This window comes from Euprymna scolopes, chromosome 1 (genome assembly GCF_053919585.1).
Source record: "Euprymna scolopes isolate OS-2025 chromosome 1, ASM5391958v1, whole genome shotgun sequence".
NCBI lineage: Eukaryota > Metazoa > Mollusca > Cephalopoda > Sepiida > Sepiolidae > Euprymna > Euprymna scolopes.
The window spans coordinates 30,845,291-30,853,830 of NC_136482.1; the positions used below are offsets into that span (position 1 = coordinate 30,845,291).

Here is an 8,540-nt window from a genome sequence, read left to right on the forward strand (position 1 = left end):
AAGCGACGGAAAATATGTTTCGTTAATGTTTGTACAAAGATTCATATTCAGATACAATGATGATGCAGCTTTTAAAGTTTAAAAAAGAAATAAGAAACAAAAAAGAAGACGTAAAAATGTACAAATCGGTAAAAAAATCAGAAAGAAAATTCAAGAAATAAAACGTTTCATTATGGAAATAGATTGAAGTATGGGGTTATACGAATTAGTATTTGTTTTTTTTTTTATTTCTCTAACTATTTAAACTGTTTTACTTTCTTAACAACACACACACACACACACATATATATATATATGCTAATCATTTCCTTAAAATATCTCCAAAGTAATATTTATCCAGTCAGCATATACCGATCGAGAACTTTGCATATCAAGATCATACATCAACAAGAGAGTATCCATTGAACAGGAGCTACAAACGCGCATAGGTAGAGCAGCGTCTACTTTCAACCGACTATGTGAAAGAGCATGGTTCAATAAATACCTCACTTCTCACACAAAATGCCGCATTAGTCAGGTTCCTAATGGCACAATTTTAACGTTTGTGGGAACTTTTTGGAGATTTGCAAATCTATACATTTTTGGAAAGGTTATTGTCTAAGGAATCAGAAAACCAATGTTTGCATTTGCCCAGATGCCTATATGGCGGCCATATTGGATTTACAAAATGGCCGCCGTAAAATGTACGTTTTGTAATATCTTGGCTTCTAAATACGCTGGAACACTGATTTTAACTGCTAAACCTACATTTTCAGGGTCCAGGAAGCCACTGGTGGTAGTTATAAAATTTTCCCATATGTATATATGGCAGCCATATTGGAATTTTACAAAATGGCTGCCGTCAAATATATGTTTTATAATACCGCGGCCTGTAAATAAGTTGGAACAATGATTTTAACTGCTAAACCTACATTTTCAGTGTCAAGGAAGTCAATGGTCCACGTTATCACTTTATCTTTTGTACCCCACCCCCCTTTTGAAACACATAATCCAACATATGAGTAAAAAACTTAACAACCCTGGCAGTTAGTCAGAAAATTATTTTTATTGAAATGCCTTTTAACTGTAAACTTTGAATGTTTGTGCAACCATCTTAAACATAATTAGATGTTTGATCATAGTCTATGTATAATAATCATCATCAACATCATCATCAACATCACTTTCATACATCACAGCTTGGGAATCTTCATCGTTTTCGCACTGGCTGCTGCACCGACACATATCAGTACAAGCTAAGTCTTTAGACCTGCAGGAGCATCTGCCAGAAGAACAGTCAAATATACATTTGCATGTGATCATCTCAAGAATGGCCTTAGGGGCTGGGAGGACCTCTGTGGTCGTTGGTTTTAGGGTGCCATCCAAATCTTTGAAGTACCTATTTTCCAGGGGACCCAGTTGTGAAATCTGCAGAGCAATGGTTGCTTGTGCCCATACCCTTGCTTGGACATGGACTCTTAAAATATGCTGCTTTAGAGCTCCAGGTGTTGGAGGGAGCCTGTCACTTTCTGCCCTATGCTTGCAGAACAGATGCCATCGCAGTTCAGGGATTGTTTTTATGTTGATCCCTTTTGGCGAGTAAGCTGCACATACAAAGGATTCCAGTTTTGACAGCATTCCATCTGTCACTTCTGCTTCATCCATAAGCATTTGCAGAGCATTGACAACATCTGAGTCTGCTTTGAGGTAGATCTGTAGCCAGGTTGTCTTGCATATACGAGAGAACTTCCCTGTGTTGTCGGTCCCAGTGAACGCATGGAAGGCTGGCAAAGCCTTTGCTCTTTCTTTACCTAGAGCTCGCCACAGTGGTTCAATTTGTATAACACAAGAGGACATAGAAATGGATGTGTTTTTCAGCAATAGGTCATAGTTTGCTGTGACTAGCACTAAAACGTCCGTATCTGGCGAGAAAAATACTAACTGTGCATCAGGTGGGTTTCGCTGTGAAGCCAGCACAGCCTGGTGGATAAGCAGCGTGTCTGCTTCCTCATGGTTATTTACTTCAAAGACCAGGTCTCTGTTGCTCTTAGTGTATCCAAAAGCAGATATGATGATCAGCTTGGATGATCCCTTGTTATACTCTAGAGTTTGGGCAGCAAGATAGTCAGTCAGATCAGCCTTCGTCTTGTCATGGGAGAGGAACCTCCTCATTGGGATGTGTTTGATGTTAGTGTCATCTCTGACTTGATACTGAACAGAAGCTTTTCCTTGTCTTCGTTTTTCTCTGGTTGCACTTTTCAGAGAATCTGCTCGGTATGTGTCAAAAACGAGGATGATTTCATCATAATCTCGTGTTAGTTGCATCAGTCTGTCATTGAAGCAGCTACTCAGATCCTTGAGTGTCACTAGAGTCGCTGGTTTCTTGCTCAGCTTCTGCACAAGCACCATGCCATCCACCAGTGCTATCTTCCGACTTGGCTGATCAGTAGATGTGGGCTCTGTAAATCCTGTATACGTTGCATCTTGGTGGGTAGAATTTCCAGCTTGAGGTGACTGGTCTTCATGGGGCATGTCTTCTCTTGTCAGCTTCTCAAGTAGATGGATTAACTTGGACTTGTTGTAGCATGGCAGCATTGTTCCATCAGGGGCAAACAGTGCTCTTGGTGTCAGAGTGAATTCATGGTTTCCCATGGCCTCTTTCTGGTTGATGTCTCGGCTTGACCTGGCAAGTACCATCAGCTTTGCAAACAGGTCCTTGGTCTCCTTCAGATCCACAGTATTGTCTCTGAGTTTCACTGTAATCTTCTTGTTCCCAGAAAGGAACATCTTGTTGTTCTCTTTCTTCACAGGGGCCCAGAGGCTGACATCTCCATTGATCCGTTCTGACACGTAATCCTTATACAACTTCTGTCCAGTGACATCAATATTCAAGATATGTGGTACATACTCATCTGGGATGTAGGCATTAGTGATCACATTGTACAGCTTTTCCACTTTAGTGGTAAAGGGGTTTCCATGGCTGAGCAAGGCTTCCTTGATCTTGTCGACTGTACCATGTGCCCTCTTGACTGCACTTGGTCCAAGCTCATGATGCTCTGTGATTCTGTCAGCTTCCATGCCAAACTGACTCTTGAACTCTTTTGACAGACGTGAAATTTCTGGTGTGGCCAGAAAAAATCTCTGTCTGGCATTGGCATGGTTGGAGATGCCTATTATGCCAGAGCTAGTCTTCATCAGTTTGTTCAAGTGTTCACATGCATGGTCTGCCCCAACAGACACGAAGGGAATGACACTTTCCGTGACTGATATATTGCCTGCTCGTAATTCCTCCCATGTATGAGGGTGATTGCTTCTCAAGTCATGCATATCTGCAATGTATCTTGGCCAGAGTCGCTTATATTTGATGCGGTCCATGGCAAAGAACAGTTTGCTAAGTGCTTCTCCAGCTTGCAGATGGAGTTCCAGGTCAGCATTTCGAGTTGCTGTTACAAAGAACAGAATTGCTTCCACCCAATCTAGGTACCTCATCATGGCCTTGAACATTGCATTCTGGGATTTCTGTTCCTTCCATTTTTTAAATGCTGTGATGACCTCAGCAGTGGTCAAGGCTTCCTGAAGGGTGCTGTTTGCTTGCTTCACGGATTCAGCCTTCGTGTCTTTATCCTCAGAGCAGGCAGCTTCTACTCCTTCTGCTGCCGTCAGGCACACATCTTTCAATTGTGGGTTGTCCTTGAAGAACACCTCCAGAGCCATTTCATAGAGTGCTATGTATGAGTAGATATGGGCATGGAGAGCTCGCTTGTAGTGTGTGCATTTCAGGATTTGCCTTGTCGTGGCAGGACCATACACACCTGCTTCCACCCAGGCATCATCTATGCCTGAGTTCTCCATGGAGGCACCAAGCGCTCTGAGGGCAGCCATTATGACATGCAGTTCACCCAGTCTGGGAACAACCATTTGTTTCAAGTCAGGTCTGGCATCTAGGAGCTGCACCATCTTCTCATAAAGAGCCATGTCAAAGGTAATGACTGTGGGGTGATCTTCCCCAACTGCCAATTTTCTCAGCTTATTTGCTTGTACGATCACAGTTAGTAGAGTTGACCACTCGTGTGCCACCTCAGGGAGTAGTGGCAAGGCTCCAACCTGTGTCAAGGGAAGGCTTTCAGACAGCAGTGAGTTGTATCCTGCCCAGCCTGGAATCTTGCTGGAGGTTTCTCGAGGTTTCATTCTGGATAAAGCAGATGCAACAACCCATCCAAGCTGTGTCAGCCGATAGGATTCTGAGATCCCCTGGCCAATGGCAAACTGTTCTGACCTCTTGGTAGCCTGTGGTTTGGGCTTATTACAGTGAAGCATGTCTACATGATAGGGTGTGACTGATATACTCTTTGCATCACCTATAATCAAAGGTTCTGCAACAGGTTCTTTAGAAGGGTCAACTTTCTGGTACACTGCTGTGATGGTTCCGTGGGTGGTTCCCTTCCCATCAGGAGTATCCTCTGCAAAATCTGTGTTATCTACGGCGAAAAACACAAAGGTCCCCTTCTTCAGGAATGGTGGTACATAGAGGCCTTGGTATGCTCTGGTGTTTTCTACAACAGCATTTGCCAGAGCAGTTTCCATGAGAAGGACACGGCGATGTGAAATAGCGTAGCCATGAGCATTGAGAAGATTCAACAGCTTCTTGTTGCGTGTGTCATGGTGGACAGTCAGTGCCAGTCCCAGAACCTGAGAATTCCCTCGTGAACGGGGTGACTTAAATGCTGATTCATTGCTTGGCTTGTACCTTACCTGTTTACTGGATTTGAACCCATACATGATATTCTGGCTCACCATCAGTGTTGCTCGGTCAACATCTTTAGTTCTCTTTACAGTTTCCAGCTTTTCAGCAGGCCCAACCATTATCCAATGGATTAAGGTGTATAATTCAGCTGGAACATCATTATTGTCACTAGATACCTGCATGACATTTCTTTCCTTGGGCTCTTTGAAGGTTACAATGCTTTTCCTTATCACCTGTGCTGCTTTGTAGATTGTCTTCATGCTGTTCTCCTCCTTACCAGTTGTCATTGAGGTATTAACCATGTCCTCTTCACATGCATCTGGGGAGTAGAGGACAGTTGGCTTCCTTATGTTTGGTCGAACAGACTTCAGGTGTGGCAAATAAGTAAGGATCCTTTCTTTCAGCCATTTTCTACTGAATACAGGTACATGACCTTCAAAAACTTCCGAATCAAGCATATTAACATAAGTCGTTTCAATATCATCCATCCCAAGGTATGCTTTGTTTTTTGTTTCTACATCAATAAGATTTATCAGCTCAAGCAGACTCGCCTTTTGTAGAAAGGGTTCTTCAGCAGTTTTTCTAGTGTTAGTATCTCGAAGAGCATGGAACACATTTTGGGTCCAGCAAGCTTTGTGGTATAGGGCATCAATTGCATGTGCATCACCTGGTGATATGCAGGTGTTCAGCCTAGTTTTCAGTGCAGGATTATGGGACCTTTCCACAGCATCTTTGAGAGTTTTACCTGCATTCTCAGTCCTGATCTGGTACAGTTGTTGGCCATTGTCCTGTTGGCAGAAGAAGCACTCTTTCTTATCCAGTGGACTTGTATGTGATCGTGTGAATGGCAATGCAGAACCAGATGTAGAGGTGTCTGGAACAGCCTCTTCTGTAATTCCTCTTTTCTGCCTAGGCTTTTTGGCAGTGTAGTGTCCTGTAGCTAAAGCATGTGCGATGCGATCTCTTGCACGTTGTATTTCAACTTTGTTAGTTGCACTCGAATGACAAAGTATCAGAGGTAAATTAACAATTTGAATTAGTGATATAAAAGCAAGATTTTTTAGGAACAGCTGAAATATGAATTTATAAATGATACATATTTTTTATTACAAAGATATTGCAATAAAACAACACCACATCAGTTTGAACCCAGTTATGCATCTAAAGGTTAATGTTAAAGATGTTGTTGCTTTATAACTACCACCATTGGATTCTATGACCCTGAAAATGTAGGTTTAGCAGTTAAAATCAGTGTGCCGACTTATTTAGAGGCGAAGATATTAAAAAAACGTACATTTTACAGCGGCCATTTTGTAAATTCCAATATGGCTGCCATATACACATCTGGGAAAATTTTATAACCACCGCCATTGGTTTCCCTGGCCCTGAAAATGTAGGTTTACTAGTTAAAATCAGTTTTTCAGCTTATTTAGAAGCCGCGATATTCAAAAACGTACATCTTATGGCGGCCATTTTGTAAATCCAATATGGCCGCCATATACGCATCTGGGCAAATGCAAACATTGGTTTTCTGATTCCTGAGACCAAAACCTTTCCAAAAATGTATAGATTTGCAAATCTCCAAAAAGTTCCCACAAAATTACATTAGGAACCTGACTACATCTACGAATGCTGTGTTCTGAGTACACTACTGTATGGAGCAGAGACTTGGACCACGTATGCTCGTCACGAGAAAAGACTGAACGTCTACCATCTCCGATGATTGTGACATATCATGGGCATCAATTGGTGGGATAGAATCACCAAAGAAAAGGTGCTACGACGTGCCGGTAGCCGCTCCTTGTTCCAGACACTCAACATCCGACGATCGAGTTGGCTTGGACACCTGCGCAAAATGCCCGATGGCCGTCTCTCTAAGGATATCCTCTACAGCAGACTGGCAAATGGAACAAGAAGCCGCGGTCGCTCGGTGCTGCGCTTTAAAGACGTGGCCAAACGGGACCTGATTGCTCTTGGAATCGATGTGAATGTGTGGGAGGAGCTAGCCGAAGTTAGACCAGCATGGAGGCGTGCCTTGAGTAAGGGTGGCGAAGGACTTGAGAACCTTTGGTTCGAGAGGTTGGCGCAGAGAAGACAAAACTAGTGACTATGTTTACTGTTGCTTGCATTAATCTTTTGTAGATTGCTTGCCATTATTATTATTATTATTATTATTATTATTATTATTGTATACCGATCATAAAAGAATGAAAAATAAAATGTTGAAAGATCAATAAATATCCGTTGTGATTTCATAGCTTATATAATATATATGTGAATTGATGAATTCGCTATCTTCCAAAGTTCGTGCTTTTAATATTAGTATTTTTATTATGTTCTAAAGGTCACCATAACATCAGTTTCGTTAGCAAACAACAGGCATATAAACTTATATATTCATCGCATATTTGAATTACTCACTCATCAGATTTCAACCTTAAATCCAGATAAAAAGCATTTTTATATACAGTCATTGTGGTTAATGCATTTAAAAAAAACACTCATTAGTAGTTAATTTACTAACGGAAGAGTTTTTTGCTGCTTTATCCATTACCTCATGAGTCCCCCAGCTATGAATGGGTAGAAGTAGGTCCGCAAATTCTATGACAATGTACTAAGTAAAATTAAGTTTTAAGCGATGCTCTTCTGAATATTAAGGGTTTAATCCTCACAGATGTATAAGAAAACGTTAAAATTTAACGACTTTAAACTATTAATGTAGGTTTACATGCGCTTCAATTTTTACACCTAAACAGCTATTTTTCCGGCTAATAAATCGAAGCTTTTGGATGAAATCATTTCAAGTGGTAAGTGGAGTTGAGAAAGAAAATAACAAGTCAGACAATCTCTTCAGACTTACCTCGCCGCCTGCAATGTGTTCAGAAAAGAAATATCTCGCTCTACAATAAAAAAAAGTCAATGGTGGGAGTTTTTATTTTGTTTAGAGAAAAAAAAACTGATAATAATTTATATATATAAACCAAATTACTAACAAAATGTTAATATTTTATGAATTTTGTTAATACATACAGATAAATAGCGAATTAGAACACTGGACAAGCATATTATTTCCGTCATTTTGACGAAGGGTGTACATCAGTTATTAATAAAAACGAAAATTAATATCGTACATTAAATCTAATATTCATAACTTTAATTTAATGGAAGTCGGTCGAGATGTCCCCATGAGATGAAATACTAATTGCATTATGGTGATTTAAATTTACGTGAATGTATGAAACTGTCATGGCGTCGATGGCTTTGTGTGAATTGTAACTAGGGGGGGGGAAGCAACATTCTTCATTTTTCGGTTTAAATTATCATAATTCTTTAATAATTAATAACATGAAAAATGTGATCGGAAATTGATCAAACTATTTTCTTCATCGTTAATTTGCAGGTTGCCAACCGTTACCAGAAAATCGATATAGATGTTTAAGCAATAACGAGACTAACGTTTAAAATACTTTTATTTGTTTAGTTTAAAATTGGTAACCCTTGTAAAATCAACATTTATGTTCGTAATTAATCAGGGAGAAAACTGGTTTTAATTGTTGAGTACGTGTGAGTGTGACGGTTCCCAGAAGATTAAGGGTGGGGGTAGGGTATCCATGTTTTCTTTTCACTAAGGAGGATCCTTTCGGTCTATAAATCAGTTATTCACCAAACGGAGATAACTTTACTTCCGATAGAACTTTTATCTTCTTAGCATATTAAATAATTCTGATAAGAATTTTCAGGTTGATAAAGCCTACAGAAAGAATCATGAATAAGTGTGTATAGGAGATTACATGTAAATGTGGAAAAAAAACTATGA

At 40.3% G+C, this 8,540-nt stretch overlaps 1 long non-coding RNA gene across 1 annotated transcript in view; it reads right to left on the minus strand.

Annotated features, from left to right (window-relative positions):
* LOC145280014 (uncharacterized) overlaps positions 1-8,336 on the minus strand; it is a 1,242,036-nt gene extending 1,233,700 nt beyond the window's left edge. The window contains exons 1-2 of the long non-coding RNA XR_013868525.1: positions 8,299-8,336; positions 7,584-7,623 (exon numbers count right to left, since the gene is read on the minus strand). This is a non-coding gene — a long non-coding RNA (uncharacterized LOC145280014). The remainder of the gene's footprint in view (positions 1-7,583; positions 7,624-8,298) is intronic.
* Positions 8,337-8,540: the final 204 nt, after the last annotated feature.